The sequence below is a fragment of the Hyla sarda genome, unplaced genomic scaffold, assembly GCF_029499605.1.
Source record: "Hyla sarda isolate aHylSar1 unplaced genomic scaffold, aHylSar1.hap1 scaffold_546, whole genome shotgun sequence".
Lineage (NCBI taxonomy): Eukaryota > Metazoa > Chordata > Amphibia > Anura > Hylidae > Hyla > Hyla sarda.
Window position 1 is genome coordinate 1 of NW_026610557.1, and position 20,175 is coordinate 20,175.

The 20,175-nt window shown below is 46.1% G+C and overlaps 9 non-coding genes across 9 annotated transcripts; all 9 read left to right on the forward strand.

Moving 5' to 3' along the window:
• The first annotated feature begins 1,370 nt into the window (after positions 1-1,370).
• LOC130339614 (U2 spliceosomal RNA) lies at positions 1,371-1,561 on the forward strand. Its single transcript, XR_008879947.1, has one exon. It is a non-coding gene; the product is annotated as a U2 spliceosomal RNA (small nuclear RNA).
• A 2,088-nt stretch (positions 1,562-3,649) lies between these two features.
• Positions 3,650-3,840, forward strand: LOC130339626 (U2 spliceosomal RNA). Its single transcript, XR_008879958.1, has one exon. It is a non-coding gene; the product is annotated as a U2 spliceosomal RNA (small nuclear RNA).
• Positions 3,841-5,928: 2,088 nt separating this feature from the next.
• On the forward strand, positions 5,929-6,119 carry LOC130339640 (U2 spliceosomal RNA). Its single transcript, XR_008879969.1, has one exon. It is a non-coding gene; the product is annotated as a U2 spliceosomal RNA (small nuclear RNA).
• A 2,091-nt stretch (positions 6,120-8,210) lies between these two features.
• Positions 8,211-8,401, forward strand: LOC130339652 (U2 spliceosomal RNA). Its single transcript, XR_008879980.1, has one exon. It is a non-coding gene; the product is annotated as a U2 spliceosomal RNA (small nuclear RNA).
• A 2,092-nt stretch (positions 8,402-10,493) lies between these two features.
• LOC130339567 (U2 spliceosomal RNA) lies at positions 10,494-10,684 on the forward strand. Its single transcript, XR_008879915.1, has one exon. It is a non-coding gene; the product is annotated as a U2 spliceosomal RNA (small nuclear RNA).
• A 2,090-nt stretch (positions 10,685-12,774) lies between these two features.
• Positions 12,775-12,965, forward strand: LOC130339579 (U2 spliceosomal RNA). The gene has a single exon (XR_008879926.1). It is a non-coding gene; the product is annotated as a U2 spliceosomal RNA (small nuclear RNA).
• A 2,093-nt stretch (positions 12,966-15,058) lies between these two features.
• On the forward strand, positions 15,059-15,249 carry LOC130339591 (U2 spliceosomal RNA). Its single transcript, XR_008879933.1, has one exon. It is a non-coding gene; the product is annotated as a U2 spliceosomal RNA (small nuclear RNA).
• Positions 15,250-17,341: 2,092 nt separating this feature from the next.
• LOC130339603 (U2 spliceosomal RNA) lies at positions 17,342-17,532 on the forward strand. The gene has a single exon (XR_008879940.1). It is a non-coding gene; the product is annotated as a U2 spliceosomal RNA (small nuclear RNA).
• A 2,090-nt stretch (positions 17,533-19,622) lies between these two features.
• Positions 19,623-19,813, forward strand: LOC130339608 (U2 spliceosomal RNA). The gene has a single exon (XR_008879941.1). It is a non-coding gene; the product is annotated as a U2 spliceosomal RNA (small nuclear RNA).
• Positions 19,814-20,175: the final 362 nt, after the last annotated feature.

The following is a 20,175-nucleotide window of genomic DNA, read 5'->3' on the forward strand; positions in this document are numbered from 1 at the left end:
ATCTATGCTTTAGACTGTATCTAAACCTGCTCCAACATGGACTGACATTCTGGCCTACTTTCAGCCGATGCGACTTGTCTGTCGCTGAACAGTCGCTTTTTATGTATTCAGCACCTATGTATAATGTTGTAAAAATGCTCTAGAAGCTAAAGTCGCAGAAATGTCACACATATTTGGCCTGCAACTTTCTGTGCGACAAATTCAGACAGGAAAAATCAGTATAAATCCTTAGAAAATTATCCCCCAGTGTCTCCATCTGCTGGCGGTATTGAATAAGCATTGCTGCACTGATGGGGTATGCATTAGACGAAAAAAAAGAAGAAAAAGAAGAATAATACGCCCAGAAAAGAGGCGAAAAGGAGAAAAACGTAAAAAAACGTGAAAAAAAAGTAAGAGGAAGAGAAGGGAAAAAAAGGTGGAAATGGGTTTAAAAGTGATTTCGGCGGAGAAATATATATATATATATATATATATATATATATATATATATATATATATGCGCACACACACACATAGATATAAACGTATTCTCCGTTGAGATATTGCAGCCGCTGCTGTGTCCAGGCCCAGGAGCCTTAGCACTGTGCTGTGATGTCACTCAATACCACTGACATCACTAGGTGTAAACAACATCTCTCCTTTGCTGTGTATGTGACTATGGAGCTGTTTGGTGATGTCGTCTATTACGGCCTTCATAGAAGCAACAGGAGATTGTTGCATCCATCTTGAACCCTCAGAACTACAGTGCTATGATGTCACTCACTTCCACAGGCCTTGCAGAGTGTAAACAACAACAACCCAGCTTTGTTGTGTATGTAACCAAAGGGATTTGTGATGTCACCTAGAACCTTCACAGCAGCGACAGCTTTATGAGGAGCATCAGCACTGCTCTGCCTGAGCAGAACCATCACCGCCATAGGTTGTCAAATAACCCGGATTTAACCCACACAGGTAAGTCCAATGGGGTGCAGGCATGTCCTCTATGCTTACAGCTTCCCGTGGGTGTTGGTTTGATACCGTTTGGGGACAGCCAAGGAGGCATCTGCAGGCAACAAAGGTAGGTGTGTGCTTGTGTGTGTGTTTCCTATGCAGATCCTAAGCCCAGTGTCACATGCAAGTAGGAGGAGTAAGAAGGGTTCCTGGCAAATCCGGGTTATGGATTGCATTTAAAAAGGCCCCGTGGGAGTGCAATGGGCCCCTGTCTTGCTGCTTAGCAATAATGGTATGGGTTTAGGTTCTGCTGTGTGTACTGGTGGTTGACTGCCCCCCAGCCCAGAGTGTGCATGGAAAATTGTCTGGCAGCCTCCCTGACAGCAAGCAGTGATAGTGCCCATGAAGGGGACCTTGTTGGGCCCGCCCCTTTCACGGTTATCGCTTCTCGGCCTTTTGGCTAAGATCAAGTGTAGTATCTGTTCTTATCAGTTTAATATCTGATACGTCCCCTATCTGGGGACCATATATTAAATGGATTTTTGAGAACGGGGGCCGATTTCGAAGCTTGCTTCCGTCGCCCTATGCATTGACCCGATATGGCAGTATCTTCGGGTACAGTGCACCACCCCCTTACAGGGTTAAAAAGAAAGATTCCTACTTTCATTGCTACCTGCTTGCTGGCTAGCCAGCTAGCCAGCCCTGTGGGCCTTGCTGCTGCTGCAGCCAAAAAACAAAAGGTGGTGCTGCTGCTGCTTCTGCTGCTTCTGCTTCTGCTTGTGTCTGGCCCCTGTTGGAGCGTCCAGGCACAGGACTTCTGCTGCTGCTGACTAAATGGCCTCCTTAATTGGATCATTTGAGTAGCCAGCACACCTGTGCAGGTAGGGCATGACATGATAGGCAGCTGCCTTGATAGCGGGTGGGTGCTGAATGTTCCTAATTGACAAAATAAGATTAATGCTTATGAAGAAATATAAAATCTCATCCCTTCCCCAATATCGCGCCACACCCCTACCCCTTAATTCCCTGGTTGAACGTGATGGACATATGTCTTTTTTCGACCGTACTAACTATGTAACTATGTAACATAACATGGGGGGGGGGGGGTCTCCTGGCTGTTCACACAGGTGTGTCATTGCTGTACATTGACCATGCATTGCTTCTGTGGTATTGCAAAGGCAAAGACAAATGCTTCCAGCCATCCATTGCACTAATGGATTGGTCATCAGCTGGCTGTCTATGTCCCGCATCAATATAGACCAAAGTACAGAGGGTTAGGCTATGCTATTGTGCACCTACCTGATGCATCAGAAGGTGCGAGGCCCTTGCTAAATTCTGTGCACAGACTTTGAGATCTATGCTTTAGACTGTATCTAAACCTGCTCCAACATGGACTGACATTCTGGCCTACTTTCAGCCGATGCGACTTGTCTGTCGCTGAACAGTCGCTTTTTATGTATTCAGCACCTATGTATAATGTTGTAAAAATGCTCTAGAAGCTAAAGTCGCAGAAATGTCACACATATTTGGCCTGCAACTTTCTGTGCGACAAATTCAGACAGGAAAAATCAGTATAAATCCTTAGAAAATTATCCCCCAGTGTCTCCATCTGCTGGCGGTATTGAATAAGCATTGCTGCACTGATGGGGTATGCATTAGACGAAAAAAAAGAAGAAAAAGAAGAATAATACGCCCAGAAAAGAGGCGAAAAGGAGAAAAACGTAAAAAAACGTGAAAAAAAAGTAAGAGGAAGAGAAGGGAAAAAAAGGTGGAAATGGGTTTAAAAGTGATTTCGGCGGAGAAATATATATATATATATATATATATATATATATATATATATATATGCGCACACACACACATAGATATAAACGTATTCTCCGTTGAGATATTGCAGCCGCTGCTGTGTCCAGGCCCAGGAGCCTTAGCACTGTGCTGTGATGTCACTCAATACCACTGACATCACTAGGTGTAAACAACATCTCTCCTTTGCTGTGTATGTGACTATGGAGCTGTTTGGTGATGTCGTCTATTACGGCCTTCATAGAAGCAACAGGAGATTGTTGCATCCATCTTGAACCCTCAGAACTACAGTGCTATGATGTCACTCACTTCCACAGGCCTTGCAGAGTGTAAACAACAACAACCCAGCTTTGTTGTGTATGTAACCAAAGGGATTTGTGATGTCACCTAGAACCTTCACAGCAGCGACAGCTTTATGAGGAGCATCAGCACTGCTCTGCCTGAGCAGAACCATCACCGCCATAGGTTGTCAAATAACCCGGATTTAACCCACACAGGTAAGTCCAATGGGGTGCAGGCATGTCCTCTATGCTTACAGCTTCCCGTGGGTGTTGGTTTGATACCGTTTGGGGACAGCCAAGGAGGCATCTGCAGGCAACAAAGGTAGGTGTGTGCTTGTGTGTGTGTTTCCTATGCAGATCCTAAGCCCAGTGTCACATGCAAGTAGGAGGAGTAAGAAGGGTTCCTGGCAAATCCGGGTTATGGATTGCATTTAAAAAGGCCCCGTGGGAGTGCAATGGGCCCCTGTCTTGCTGCTTAGCAATAATGGTATGGGTTTAGGTTCTGCTGTGTGTACTGGTGGTTGACTGCCCCCCAGCCCAGAGTGTGCATGGAAAATTGTCTGGCAGCCTCCCTGACAGCAAGCAGTGATAGTGCCCATGAAGGGGACCTTGTTGGGCCCGCCCCTTTCACGGTTATCGCTTCTCGGCCTTTTGGCTAAGATCAAGTGTAGTATCTGTTCTTATCAGTTTAATATCTGATACGTCCCCTATCTGGGGACCATATATTAAATGGATTTTTGAGAACGGGGGCCGATTTCGAAGCTTGCTTCCGTCGCCCTATGCATTGACCCGATATGGCAGTATCTTCGGGTACAGTGCACCACCCCCTTACAGGGTTAAAAAGAAAGATTCCTACTTTCATTGCTACCTGCTTGCTGGCTAGCCAGCTAGCCAGCCCTGTGGGCCTTGCTGCTGCTGCAGCCAAAAAACAAAAGGTGGTGCTGCTGCTGCTTCTGCTGCTTCTGCTTCTGCTTGTCTGGCCCCTGTTGGAGCGTCCAGGCACAGGACTTCTGCTGCTGCTGACTAAATGGCCTCCTTAATTGGATCATTTGAGTAGCCAGCACACCTGTGCAGGTAGGGCATGACATGATAGGCAGCTGCCTTGATAGCGGGTGGGTGCTGAATGTTCCTAATTGACAAAATAAGATTAATGCTTATGAAGAAATATAAAATCTCATCCCTTCCCCAATATCGCGCCACACCCCTACCCCTTAATTCCCTGGTTGAACGTGATGGACATATGTCTTTTTTCGACCGTACTAACTATGTAACTATGTAACATAACATGGGGGGGGGGGGGTCTCCTGGCTGTTCACACAGGTGTGTCATTGCTGTACATTGACCATGCATTGCTTCTGTGGTATTGCAAAGGCAAAGACAAATGCTTCCAGCCATCCATTGCACTAATGGATTGGTCATCAGCTGGCTGTCTATGTCCCGCATCAATATAGACCAAAGTACAGAGGGTTAGGCTATGCTATTGTGCACCTACCTGATGCATCAGAAGGTGCGAGGCCCTTGCTAAATTCTGTGCACAGACTTTGAGATCTATGCTTTAGACTGTATCTAAACCTGCTCCAACATGGACTGACATTCTGGCCTACTTTCAGCCGATGCGACTTGTCTGTCGCTGAACAGTCGCTTTTTATGTATTCAGCACCTATGTATAATGTTGTAAAAATGCTCTAGAAGCTAAAGTCGCAGAAATGTCACACATATTTGGCCTGCAACTTTCTGTGCGACAAATTCAGACAGGAAAAATCAGTATAAATCCTTAGAAAATTATCCCCCAGTGTCTCCATCTGCTGGCGGTATTGAATAAGCATTGCTGCACTGATGGGGTATGCATTAGACGAAAAAAAAGAAGAAAAAGAAGAATAATACGCCCAGAAAAGAGGCGAAAAGGAGAAAAACGTAAAAAAACGTGAAAAAAAAGTAAGAGGAAGAGAAGGGAAAAAAAGGTGGAAATGGGTTTAAAAGTGATTTCGGCGGAGAAATATATATATATATATATATATATATATATATATATATATATATATGCGCACACACACACATAGATATAAACGTATTCTCCGTTGAGATATTGCAGCCGCTGCTGTGTCCAGGCCCAGGAGCCTTAGCACTGTGCTGTGATGTCACTCAATACCACTGACATCACTAGGTGTAAACAACATCTCTCCTTTGCTGTGTATGTGACTATGGAGCTGTTTGGTGATGTCGTCTATTACGGCCTTCATAGAAGCAACAGGAGATTGTTGCATCCATCTTGAACCCTCAGAACTACAGTGCTATGATGTCACTCACTTCCACAGGCCTTGCAGAGTGTAAACAACAACAACCCAGCTTTGTTGTGTATGTAACCAAAGGGATTTGTGATGTCACCTAGAACCTTCACAGCAGCGACAGCTTTATGAGGAGCATCAGCACTGCTCTGCCTGAGCAGAACCATCACCGCCATAGGTTGTCAAATAACCCGGATTTAACCCACACAGGTAAGTCCAATGGGGTGCAGGCATGTCCTCTATGCTTACAGCTTCCCGTGGGTGTTGGTTTGATACCGTTTGGGGACAGCCAAGGAGGCATCTGCAGGCAACAAAGGTAGGTGTGTGCTTGTGTGTGTGTTTCCTATGCAGATCCTAAGCCCAGTGTCACATGCAAGTAGGAGGAGTAAGAAGGGTTCCTGGCAAATCCGGGTTATGGATTGCATTTAAAAAGGCCCCGTGGGAGTGCAATGGGCCCCTGTCTTGCTGCTTAGCAATAATGGTATGGGTTTAGGTTCTGCTGTGTGTACTGGTGGTTGACTGCCCCCCAGCCCAGAGTGTGCATGGAAAATTGTCTGGCAGCCTCCCTGACAGCAAGCAGTGATAGTGCCCATGAAGGGGACCTTGTTGGGCCCGCCCCTTTCACGGTTATCGCTTCTCGGCCTTTTGGCTAAGATCAAGTGTAGTATCTGTTCTTATCAGTTTAATATCTGATACGTCCCCTATCTGGGGACCATATATTAAATGGATTTTTGAGAACGGGGGCCGATTTCGAAGCTTGCTTCCGTCGCCCTATGCATTGACCCGATATGGCAGTATCTTCGGGTACAGTGCACCACCCCCTTACAGGGTTAAAAAGAAAGATTCCTACTTTCATTGCTACCTGCTTGCTGGCTAGCCAGCTAGCCAGCCCTGTGGGCCTTGCTGCTGCTGCAGCCAAAAAACAAAAGGTGGTGCTGCTGCTGCTTCTGCTGCTTCTGCTTCTGCTTGTGTCTGGCCCCTGTTGGAGCGTCCAGGCACAGGACTTCTGCTGCTGCTGACTAAATGGCCTCCTTAATTGGATCATTTGAGTAGCCAGCACACCTGTGCAGGTAGGGCATGACATGATAGGCAGCTGCCTTGATAGCGGGTGGGTGCTGAATGTTCCTAATTGACAAAATAAGATTAATGCTTATGAAGAAATATAAAATCTCATCCCTTCCCCAATATCGCGCCACACCCCTACCCCTTAATTCCCTGGTTGAACGTGATGGACATATGTCTTTTTTCGACCGTACTAACTATGTAACTATGTAACATAACATGGGGGGGGGGGGGGTCTCCTGGCTGTTCACACAGGTGTGTCATTGCTGTACATTGACCATGCATTGCTTCTGTGGTATTGCAAAGGCAAAGACAAATGCTTCCAGCCATCCATTGCACTAATGGATTGGTCATCAGCTGGCTGTCTATGTCCCGCATCAATATAGACCAAAGTACAGAGGGTTAGGCTATGCTATTGTGCACCTACCTGATGCATCAGAAGGTGCGAGGCCCTTGCTAAATTCTGTGCACAGACTTTGAGATCTATGCTTTAGACTGTATCTAAACCTGCTCCAACATGGACTGACATTCTGGCCTACTTTCAGCCGATGCGACTTGTCTGTCGCTGAACAGTCGCTTTTTATGTATTCAGCACCTATGTATAATGTTGTAAAAATGCTCTAGAAGCTAAAGTCGCAGAAATGTCACACATATTTGGCCTGCAACTTTCTGTGCGACAAATTCAGACAGGAAAAATCAGTATAAATCCTTAGAAAATTATCCCCCAGTGTCTCCATCTGCTGGCGGTATTGAATAAGCATTGCTGCACTGATGGGGTATGCATTAGACGAAAAAAAAGAAGAAAAAGAAGAATAATACGCCCAGAAAAGAGGCGAAAAGGAGAAAAACGTAAAAAAACGTGAAAAAAAAGTAAGAGGAAGAGAAGGGAAAAAAAGGTGGAAATGGGTTTAAAAGTGATTTCGGCGGAGATATATATATATATATATATATATATATATATATATATATATATATATGCGCACACACACACATAGATATAAACGTATTCTCCGTTGAGATATTGCAGCCGCTGCTGTGTCCAGGCCCAGGAGCCTTAGCACTGTGCTGTGATGTCACTCAATACCACTGACATCACTAGGTGTAAACAACATCTCTCCTTTGCTGTGTATGTGACTATGGAGCTGTTTGGTGATGTCGTCTATTACGGCCTTCATAGAAGCAACAGGAGATTGTTGCATCCATCTTGAACCCTCAGAACTACAGTGCTATGATGTCACTCACTTCCACAGGCCTTGCAGAGTGTAAACAACAACAACCCAGCTTTGTTGTGTATGTAACCAAAGGGATTTGTGATGTCACCTAGAACCTTCACAGCAGCGACAGCTTTATGAGGAGCATCAGCACTGCTCTGCCTGAGCAGAACCATCACCGCCATAGGTTGTCAAATAACCCGGATTTAACCCACACAGGTAAGTCCAATGGGGTGCAGGCATGTCCTCTATGCTTACAGCTTCCCGTGGGTGTTGGTTTGATACCGTTTGGGGACAGCCAAGGAGGCATCTGCAGGCAACAAAGGTAGGTGTGTGCTTGTGTGTGTGTTTCCTATGCAGATCCTAAGCCCAGTGTCACATGCAAGTAGGAGGAGTAAGAAGGGTTCCTGGCAAATCCGGGTTATGGATTGCATTTAAAAAGGCCCCGTGGGAGTGCAATGGGCCCCTGTCTTGCTGCTTAGCAATAATGGTATGGGTTTAGGTTCTGCTGTGTGTACTGGTGGTTGACTGCCCCCCAGCCCAGAGTGTGCATGGAAAATTGTCTGGCAGCCTCCCTGACAGCAAGCAGTGATAGTGCCCATGAAGGGGACCTTGTTGGGCCCGCCCCTTTCACGGTTATCGCTTCTCGGCCTTTTGGCTAAGATCAAGTGTAGTATCTGTTCTTATCAGTTTAATATCTGATACGTCCCCTATCTGGGGACCATATATTAAATGGATTTTTGAGAACGGGGGCCGATTTCGAAGCTTGCTTCCGTCGCCCTATGCATTGACCCGATATGGCAGTATCTTCGGGTACAGTGCACCACCCCCTTACAGGGTTAAAAAGAAAGATTCCTACTTTCATTGCTACCTGCTTGCTGGCTAGCCAGCTAGCCAGCCCTGTGGGCCTTGCTGCTGCTGCAGCCAAAAAACAAAAGGTGGTGCTGCTGCTGCTTCTGCTGCTTCTGCTTCTGCTTGTGTCTGGCCCCTGTTGGAGCGTCCAGGCACAGGACTTCTGCTGCTGCTGACTAAATGGCCTCCTTAATTGGATCATTTGAGTAGCCAGCACACCTGTGCAGGTAGGGCATGACATGATAGGCAGCTGCCTTGATAGCGGGTGGGTGCTGAATGTTCCTAATTGACAAAATAAGATTAATGCTTATGAAGAAATATAAAATCTCATCCCTTCCCCAATATCGCGCCACACCCCTACCCCTTAATTCCCTGGTTGAACGTGATGGACATATGTCTTTTTTCGACCGTACTAACTATGTAACTATGTAACATAACATGGGGGGGGGGGGGGGGTCTCCTGGCTGTTCACACAGGTGTGTCATTGCTGTACATTGACCATGCATTGCTTCTGTGGTATTGCAAAGGCAAAGACAAATGCTTCCAGCCATCCATTGCACTAATGGATTGGTCATCAGCTGGCTGTCTATGTCCCGCATCAATATAGACCAAAGTACAGAGGGTTAGGCTATGCTATTGTGCACCTACCTGATGCATCAGAAGGTGCGAGGCCCTTGCTAAATTCTGTGCACAGACTTTGAGATCTATGCTTTAGACTGTATCTAAACCTGCTCCAACATGGACTGACATTCTGGCCTACTTTCAGCCGATGCGACTTGTCTGTCGCTGAACAGTCGCTTTTTATGTATTCAGCACCTATGTATAATGTTGTAAAAATGCTCTAGAAGCTAAAGTCGCAGAAATGTCACACATATTTGGCCTGCAACTTTCTGTGCGACAAATTCAGACAGGAAAAATCAGTATAAATCCTTAGAAAATTATCCCCCAGTGTCTCCATCTGCTGGCGGTATTGAATAAGCATTGCTGCACTGATGGGGTATGCATTAGACGAAAAAAAAGAAGAAAAAGAAGAATAATACGCCCAGAAAAGAGGCGAAAAGGAGAAAAACGTAAAAAAACGTGAAAAAAAAGTAAGAGGAAGAGAAGGGAAAAAAAGGTGGAAATGGGTTTAAAAGTGATTTCGGCGGAGAAATATATTATATATATATATATATATATATATATATATATATATATGCGCACACACACACATAGATATAAACGTATTCTCCGTTGAGATATTGCAGCCGCTGCTGTGTCCAGGCCCAGGAGCCTTAGCACTGTGCTGTGATGTCACTCAATACCACTGACATCACTAGGTGTAAACAACATCTCTCCTTTGCTGTGTATGTGACTATGGAGCTGTTTGGTGATGTCGTCTATTACGGCCTTCATAGAAGCAACAGGAGATTGTTGCATCCATCTTGAACCCTCAGAACTACAGTGCTATGATGTCACTCACTTCCACAGGCCTTGCAGAGTGTAAACAACAACAACCCAGCTTTGTTGTGTATGTAACCAAAGGGATTTGTGATGTCACCTAGAACCTTCACAGCAGCGACAGCTTTATGAGGAGCATCAGCACTGCTCTGCCTGAGCAGAACCATCACCGCCATAGGTTGTCAAATAACCCGGATTTAACCCACACAGGTAAGTCCAATGGGGTGCAGGCATGTCCTCTATGCTTACAGCTTCCCGTGGGTGTTGGTTTGATACCGTTTGGGGACAGCCAAGGAGGCATCTGCAGGCAACAAAGGTAGGTGTGTGCTTGTGTGTGTGTTTCCTATGCAGATCCTAAGCCCAGTGTCACATGCAAGTAGGAGGAGTAAGAAGGGTTCCTGGCAAATCCGGGTTATGGATTGCATTTAAAAAGGCCCCGTGGGAGTGCAATGGGCCCCTGTCTTGCTGCTTAGCAATAATGGTATGGGTTTAGGTTCTGCTGTGTGTACTGGTGGTTGACTGCCCCCCAGCCCAGAGTGTGCATGGAAAATTGTCTGGCAGCCTCCCTGACAGCAAGCAGTGATAGTGCCCATGAAGGGGACCTTGTTGGGCCCGCCCCTTTCACGGTTATCGCTTCTCGGCCTTTTGGCTAAGATCAAGTGTAGTATCTGTTCTTATCAGTTTAATATCTGATACGTCCCCTATCTGGGGACCATATATTAAATGGATTTTTGAGAACGGGGGCCGATTTCGAAGCTTGCTTCCGTCGCCCTATGCATTGACCCGATATGGCAGTATCTTCGGGTACAGTGCACCACCCCCTTACAGGGTTAAAAAGAAAGATTCCTACTTTCATTGCTACCTGCTTGCTGGCTAGCCAGCTAGCCAGCCCTGTGGGCCTTGCTGCTGCTGCAGCCAAAAAACAAAAGGTGGTGCTGCTGCTGCTTCTGCTGCTTCTGCTTCTGCTTGTGTCTGGCCCCTGTTGGAGCGTCCAGGCACAGGACTTCTGCTGCTGCTGACTAAATGGCCTCCTTAATTGGATCATTTGAGTAGCCAGCACACCTGTGCAGGTAGGGCATGACATGATAGGCAGCTGCCTTGATAGCGGGTGGGTGCTGAATGTTCCTAATTGACAAAATAAGATTAATGCTTATGAAGAAATATAAAATCTCATCCCTTCCCCAATATCGCGCCACACCCCTACCCCTTAATTCCCTGGTTGAACGTGATGGACATATGTCTTTTTTCGACCGTACTAACTATGTAACTATGTAACATAACATGGGGGGGGGGGGGGGTCTCCTGGCTGTTCACACAGGTGTGTCATTGCTGTACATTGACCATGCATTGCTTCTGTGGTATTGCAAAGGCAAAGACAAATGCTTCCAGCCATCCATTGCACTAATGGATTGGTCATCAGCTGGCTGTCTATGTCCCGCATCAATATAGACCAAAGTACAGAGGGTTAGGCTATGCTATTGTGCACCTACCTGATGCATCAGAAGGTGCGAGGCCCTTGCTAAATTCTGTGCACAGACTTTGAGATCTATGCTTTAGACTGTATCTAAACCTGCTCCAACATGGACTGACATTCTGGCCTACTTTCAGCCGATGCGACTTGTCTGTCGCTGAACAGTCGCTTTTTATGTATTCAGCACCTATGTATAATGTTGTAAAAATGCTCTAGAAGCTAAAGTCGCAGAAATGTCACACATATTTGGCCTGCAACTTTCTGTGCGACAAATTCAGACAGGAAAAATCAGTATAAATCCTTAGAAAATTATCCCCCAGTGTCTCCATCTGCTGGCGGTATTGAATAAGCATTGCTGCACTGATGGGGTATGCATTAGACGAAAAAAAAGAAGAAAAAGAAGAATAATACGCCCAGAAAAGAGGCGAAAAGGAGAAAAACGTAAAAAAACGTGAAAAAAAAGTAAGAGGAAGAGAAGGGAAAAAAAGGTGGAAATGGGTTTAAAAGTGATTTCGGCGGAGAAATATATATATATATATATATATATATATATATATATATATATATGCGCACACACACACATAGATATAAACGTATTCTCCGTTGAGATATTGCAGCCGCTGCTGTGTCCAGGCCCAGGAGCCTTAGCACTGTGCTGTGATGTCACTCAATACCACTGACATCACTAGGTGTAAACAACATCTCTCCTTTGCTGTGTATGTGACTATGGAGCTGTTTGGTGATGTCGTCTATTACGGCCTTCATAGAAGCAACAGGAGATTGTTGCATCCATCTTGAACCCTCAGAACTACAGTGCTATGATGTCACTCACTTCCACAGGCCTTGCAGAGTGTAAACAACAACAACCCAGCTTTGTTGTGTATGTAACCAAAGGGATTTGTGATGTCACCTAGAACCTTCACAGCAGCGACAGCTTTATGAGGAGCATCAGCACTGCTCTGCCTGAGCAGAACCATCACCGCCATAGGTTGTCAAATAACCCGGATTTAACCCACACAGGTAAGTCCAATGGGGTGCAGGCATGTCCTCTATGCTTACAGCTTCCCGTGGGTGTTGGTTTGATACCGTTTGGGGACAGCCAAGGAGGCATCTGCAGGCAACAAAGGTAGGTGTGTGCTTGTGTGTGTGTTTCCTATGCAGATCCTAAGCCCAGTGTCACATGCAAGTAGGAGGAGTAAGAAGGGTTCCTGGCAAATCCGGGTTATGGATTGCATTTAAAAAGGCCCCGTGGGAGTGCAATGGGCCCCTGTCTTGCTGCTTAGCAATAATGGTATGGGTTTAGGTTCTGCTGTGTGTACTGGTGGTTGACTGCCCCCCAGCCCAGAGTGTGCATGGAAAATTGTCTGGCAGCCTCCCTGACAGCAAGCAGTGATAGTGCCCATGAAGGGGACCTTGTTGGGCCCGCCCCTTTCACGGTTATCGCTTCTCGGCCTTTTGGCTAAGATCAAGTGTAGTATCTGTTCTTATCAGTTTAATATCTGATACGTCCCCTATCTGGGGACCATATATTAAATGGATTTTTGAGAACGGGGGCCGATTTCGAAGCTTGCTTCCGTCGCCCTATGCATTGACCCGATATGGCAGTATCTTCGGGTACAGTGCACCACCCCCTTACAGGGTTAAAAAGAAAGATTCCTACTTTCATTGCTACCTGCTTGCTGGCTAGCCAGCTAGCCAGCCCTGTGGGCCTTGCTGCTGCTGCAGCCAAAAAACAAAAGGTGGTGCTGCTGCTGCTTCTGCTGCTTCTGCTTCTGCTTGTGTCTGGCCCCTGTTGGAGCGTCCAGGCACAGGACTTCTGCTGCTGCTGACTAAATGGCCTCCTTAATTGGATCATTTGAGTAGCCAGCACACCTGTGCAGGTAGGGCATGACATGATAGGCAGCTGCCTTGATAGCGGGTGGGTGCTGAATGTTCCTAATTGACAAAATAAGATTAATGCTTATGAAGAAATATAAAATCTCATCCCTTCCCCAATATCGCGCCACACCCCTACCCCTTAATTCCCTGGTTGAACGTGATGGACATATGTCTTTTTTCGACCGTACTAACTATGTAACTATGTAACATAACATGGGGGGGGGGGGGGGGGTCTCCTGGCTGTTCACACAGGTGTGTCATTGCTGTACATTGACCATGCATTGCTTCTGTGGTATTGCAAAGGCAAAGACAAATGCTTCCAGCCATCCATTGCACTAATGGATTGGTCATCAGCTGGCTGTCTATGTCCCGCATCAATATAGACCAAAGTACAGAGGGTTAGGCTATGCTATTGTGCACCTACCTGATGCATCAGAAGGTGCGAGGCCCTTGCTAAATTCTGTGCACAGACTTTGAGATCTATGCTTTAGACTGTATCTAAACCTGCTCCAACATGGACTGACATTCTGGCCTACTTTCAGCCGATGCGACTTGTCTGTCGCTGAACAGTCGCTTTTTATGTATTCAGCACCTATGTATAATGTTGTAAAAATGCTCTAGAAGCTAAAGTCGCAGAAATGTCACACATATTTGGCCTGCAACTTTCTGTGCGACAAATTCAGACAGGAAAAATCAGTATAAATCCTTAGAAAATTATCCCCCAGTGTCTCCATCTGCTGGCGGTATTGAATAAGCATTGCTGCACTGATGGGGTATGCATTAGACGAAAAAAAAGAAGAAAAAGAAGAATAATACGCCCAGAAAAGAGGCGAAAAGGAGAAAAACGTAAAAAAACGTGAAAAAAAAGTAAGAGGAAGAGAAGGGAAAAAAAGGTGGAAATGGGTTTAAAAGTGATTTCGGCGGAGAATATATATATATATATATATATATATATATATATATATATATATATGCGCACACACACACATAGATATAAACGTATTCTCCGTTGAGATATTGCAGCCGCTGCTGTGTCCAGGCCCAGGAGCCTTAGCACTGTGCTGTGATGTCACTCAATACCACTGACATCACTAGGTGTAAACAACATCTCTCCTTTGCTGTGTATGTGACTATGGAGCTGTTTGGTGATGTCGTCTATTACGGCCTTCATAGAAGCAACAGGAGATTGTTGCATCCATCTTGAACCCTCAGAACTACAGTGCTATGATGTCACTCACTTCCACAGGCCTTGCAGAGTGTAAACAACAACAACCCAGCTTTGTTGTGTATGTAACCAAAGGGATTTGTGATGTCACCTAGAACCTTCACAGCAGCGACAGCTTTATGAGGAGCATCAGCACTGCTCTGCCTGAGCAGAACCATCACCGCCATAGGTTGTCAAATAACCCGGATTTAACCCACACAGGTAAGTCCAATGGGGTGCAGGCATGTCCTCTATGCTTACAGCTTCCCGTGGGTGTTGGTTTGATACCGTTTGGGGACAGCCAAGGAGGCATCTGCAGGCAACAAAGGTAGGTGTGTGCTTGTGTGTGTGTTTCCTATGCAGATCCTAAGCCCAGTGTCACATGCAAGTAGGAGGAGTAAGAAGGGTTCCTGGCAAATCCGGGTTATGGATTGCATTTAAAAAGGCCCCGTGGGAGTGCAATGGGCCCCTGTCTTGCTGCTTAGCAATAATGGTATGGGTTTAGGTTCTGCTGTGTGTACTGGTGGTTGACTGCCCCCCAGCCCAGAGTGTGCATGGAAAATTGTCTGGCAGCCTCCCTGACAGCAAGCAGTGATAGTGCCCATGAAGGGGACCTTGTTGGGCCCGCCCCTTTCACGGTTATCGCTTCTCGGCCTTTTGGCTAAGATCAAGTGTAGTATCTGTTCTTATCAGTTTAATATCTGATACGTCCCCTATCTGGGGACCATATATTAAATGGATTTTTGAGAACGGGGGCCGATTTCGAAGCTTGCTTCCGTCGCCCTATGCATTGACCCGATATGGCAGTATCTTCGGGTACAGTGCACCACCCCCTTACAGGGTTAAAAAGAAAGATTCCTACTTTCATTGCTACCTGCTTGCTGGCTAGCCAGCTAGCCAGCCCTGTGGGCCTTGCTGCTGCTGCAGCCAAAAAACAAAAGGTGGTGCTGCTGCTGCTTCTGCTGCTTCTGCTTCTGCTTGTGTCTGGCCCCTGTTGGAGCGTCCAGGCACAGGACTTCTGCTGCTGCTGACTAAATGGCCTCCTTAATTGTGATCATTTGAGTAGCCAGCACACCTGTGCAGGTAGGGCATGACATGATAGGCAGCTGCCTTGATAGCGGGTGGGTGCTGAATGTTCCTAATTGACAAAATAAGATTAATGCTTATGAAGAAATATAAAATCTCATCCCTTCCCCAATATCGCGCCACACCCCTACCCCTTAATTCCCTGGTTGAACGTGATGGACATATGTCTTTTTTCGACCGTACTAACTATGTAACTATGTAACATAACATGGGGGGGGGGGGGTCTCCTGGCTGTTCACACAGGTGTGTCATTGCTGTACATTGACCATGCATTGCTTCTGTGGTATTGCAAAGGCAAAGACAAATGCTTCCAGCCATCCATTGCACTAATGGATTGGTCATCAGCTGGCTGTCTATGTCCCGCATCAATATAGACCAAAGTACAGAGGGTTAGGCTATGCTATTGTGCACCTACCTGATGCATCAGAAGGTGCGAGGCCCTTGCTAAATTCTGTGCACAGACTTTGAGATCTATGCTTTAGACTGTATCTAAACCTGCTCCAACATGGACTGACATTCTGGCCTACTTTCAGCCGATGCGACTTGTCTGTCGCTGAACAGTCGCTTTTTATGTATTCAGCACCTATGTATAATGTTGTAAAAATGCTCTAGAAGCTAAAGTCGCAGAAATGTCACACATATTTGGCCTGCAACTTTCTGTGCGACAAATTCAGACAGGAAAAATCAGTATAAATCCTTAGAAAATTATCCCCCAGTGTCTCCATCTGCTGGCGGTATTGAATAAGCATTGCTGCACTGATGGGGTATGCATTAGACGAAAAAAAAGAAGAAAAAGAAGAATAATACGCCCAGAAAAGAGGCGAAAAGGAGAAAAACGTAAAAAAACGTGAAAAAAAAGTAAGAGGAAGAGAAGGGAAAAAAAGGTGGAAATGGGTTTAAAAGTGATTTCGGCGGAGAAATATATATATATATATATATATATATATATATATATATATATATATGCGCACACACACACATAGATATAAACGTATTCTCCGTTGAGATATTGCAGCCGCTGCTGTGTCCAGGCCCAGGAGCCTTAGCACTGTGCTGTGATGTCACTCAATACCACTGACATCACTAGGTGTAAACAACATCTCTCCTTTGCTGTGTATGTGACTATGGAGCTGTTTGGTGATGTCGTCTATTACGGCCTTCATAGAAGCAACAGGAGATTGTTGCATCCATCTTGAACCCTCAGAACTACAGTGCTATGATGTCACTCACTTCCACAGGCCTTGCAGAGTGTAAACAACAACAACCCAGCTTTGTTGTGTATGTAACCAAAGGGATTTGTGATGTCACCTAGAACCTTCACAGCAGCGACAGCTTTATGAGGAGCATCAGCACTGCTCTGCCTGAGCAGAACCATCACCGCCATAGGTTGTCAAATAACCCGGATTTAACCCACACAGGTAAGTCCAATGGGGTGCAGGCATGTCCTCTATGCTTACAGCTTCCCGTGGGTGTTGGTTTGATACCGTTTGGGGACAGCCAAGGAGGCATCTGCAGGCAACAAAGGTAGGTGTGTGCTTGTGTGTGTGTTTCCTATGCAGATCCTAAGCCCAGTGTCACATGCAAGTAGGAGGAGTAAGAAGGGTTCCTGGCAAATCCGGGTTATGGATTGCATTTAAAAAGGCCCCGTGGGAGTGCAATGGGCCCCTGTCTTGCTGCTTAGCAATAATGGTATGGGTTTAGGTTCTGCTGTGTGTACTGGTGGTTGACTGCCCCCCAGCCCAGAGTGTGCATGGAAAATTGTCTGGCAGCCTCCCTGACAGCAAGCAGTGATAGTGCCCATGAAGGGGACCTTGTTGGGGCCCGCCCCTTTCACGGTTATCGCTTCTCGGCCTTTTGGCTAAGATCAAGTGTAGTATCTGTTCTTATCAGTTTAATATCTGATACGTCCCCTATCTGGGGACCATATATTAAATGGATTTTTGAGAACGGGGGCCGATTTCGAAGCTTGCTTCCGTCGCCCTATGCATTGACCCGATATGGCAGTATCTTCGGGTACAGTGCACCACCCCCTTACAGGGTTAAAAAGAAAGATTCCTACTTTCATTGCTACCTGCTTGATGGCTAGCCAGCTAGCCAGCCCTGTGGGCCTTGCTGCTGCTGCAGCCAAAAAAAACAAAAGGTGGTGCTGCTGCTGCTTCTGCTGCTTCTGCTTCTGCTTGTGTCTGGCCCCTGTTGGAGCGTCCAGGCACAGGACTTCTGCTGCTGCTGACTAAATGGCCTCCTTAATTGGATCATTTGAGTAGCCAGCACACCTGTGCAGGTAGGGCATGACATGATAGGCAGCTGCCTTGATAGCGGGTGGGTGCTGAATGTTCCTAATTGACAAAATAAGATTAATGCTTATGAAGAAATATAAAATCTCATCCCTTCCCCAATATCGCGCCACACCCCTACCCCTTAATTCCCTGGTTGAACGTGATGGACATATGTCTTTTTTCGACCGTACTAACTATGTAACTATGTAACATAACATGGGGGGGGGGGTCTCCTGGCTGTTCACACAGGTGTGTCATTGCTGTACATTGACCATGCATTGCTTCTGTGGTATTGCAAAGGCAAAGACAAATGCTTCCAGCCATCCATTGCACTAATGGATTGGTCATCAGCTGGCTGTCTATGTCCCGCATCAATATAGACCAAAGTACAGAGGGTTAGGCTATGCTATTGTGCACCTACCTGATGCATCAGAAGGTGCGAGGCCCTTGCTAAATTCTGTGCACAGACTTTGAGATCTATGCTTTAGACTGTATCTAAACCTGCTCCAACATGGACTGACATTCTGGCCTACTTTCAGCCGATGCGACTTGTCTGTCGCTGAACAGTCGCTTTTTATGTATTCAGCACCTATGTATAATGTTGTAAAAATGCTCTAGAAGCTAAAGTCGCAGAAATGTCACACATATTTGGCCTGCAACTTTCTGTGCGACAAATTCAGACAGGAAAAATCAGTATAAATCCTTAGAAAATTATCCCCCAGTGTCTCCATCTGCTGGCGGTATTGAATAAGCATTGCTGCACTGATGGGGTATGCATTAGACGAAAAAAAAGAAGAAAAAGAAGAATAATACGCCCAGAAAAGAGGCGAAAAGGAGAAAAACGTAAAAAAACGTGAAAAAAAAGTAAGAGGAAGAGAAGGGAAAAAAAGGTGGAAATGGGTTTAAAAGTGATTTCGGCGGAGAAATATATATATATATATATATATATATATATATATATATATATATATGCGCACACACACACATAGATATAAACGTATTCTCCGTTGAGATATTGCAGCCGCTGCTGTGTCCAGGCCCAGGAGCCTTAGCACTGTGCTGTGATGTCACTCAATACCACTGACATCACTAGGTGTAAACAACATCTCTCCTTTGCTGTGTATGTGACTATGGAGCTGTTTGGTGATGTCGTCTATTACGGCCTTCATAGAAGCAACAGGAGATTGTTGCATCCATCTTGAACCCTCAGAACTACAGTGCTATGATGTCACTCACTTCCACAGGCCTTGCAGAGTGTAAACAACAACAACCCAGCTTTGTTGTGTATGTAACCAAAGGGATTTGTGATGTCACCTAGAACCTTCACAGCAGCGACAGCTTTATGAGGAGCATCAGCACTGCTCTGCCTGAGCAGAACCATCACCGCCATAGGTTGTCAAATAACCCGGATTTAACCCACACAGGTAAGTCCAATGGGGTGCAGGCATGTCCTCTATGCTTACAGCTTCCCGTGGGTGTTGGTTTGATACCGTTTGGGGACAGCCAAGGAGGCATCTGCAGGCAACAAAGGTAGGTGTGTGCTTGTGTGTGTGTTTCCTATGCAGATCCTAAGCCCAGTGTCACATGCAAGTAGGAGGAGTAAGAAGGGTTCCTGGCAAATCCGGGTTATGGATTGCATTTAAAAAGGCCCCGTGGGAGTGCAATGGGCCCCTGTCTTGCTGCTTAGCAATAATGGTATGGGTTTAGGTTCTGCTGTGTGTACTGGTGGTTGACTGCCCCCCAGCCCAGAGTGTGCATGGAAAATTGTCTGGCAGCCTCCCTGACAGCAAGCAGTGATAGTGCCCATGAAGGGGACCTTGTTGGGCCCGCCCCTTTCACGGTTATCGCTTCTCGGCCTTTTGGCTAAGATCAAGTGTAGTATCTGTTCTTATCAGTTTAATATCTGATACGTCCCCTATCTGGGGACCATATATTAAATGGATTTTTGAGAACGGGGGCCGATTTCGAAGCTTGCTTCCGTCGCCCTATGCATTGACCCGATATGGCAGTATCTTCGGGTACAGTGCACCACCCCCTTACAGGGTTAAAAAGAAAGATTCCTACTTTCATTGCTACCTGCTTGCTGGCTAGCCAGCTAGCCAGCCCTGTGGGCCTTGCTGCTGCTGCAGCCAAAAAACAAAAGGTGGTGCTGCTGCTGCTTCTGCTGCTTCTGCTTCTGCTTGTGTCTGGCCCCTGTTGGAGCGTCCAGGCACAGGACTTCTGCTGCTGCTGACTAAATGGCCTCCTTAATTGGATCATTTGAGTAGCCAGCACACCTGTGCAGGTAGGGCATGACATGATAGGCAGCTGCCTTGATAGCGGGTGGGTGCTGAATGTTCCTAATTGACAAAATAAGATTAATGCTTATGAAGAAATATAAAATCTCATCCCTTCCC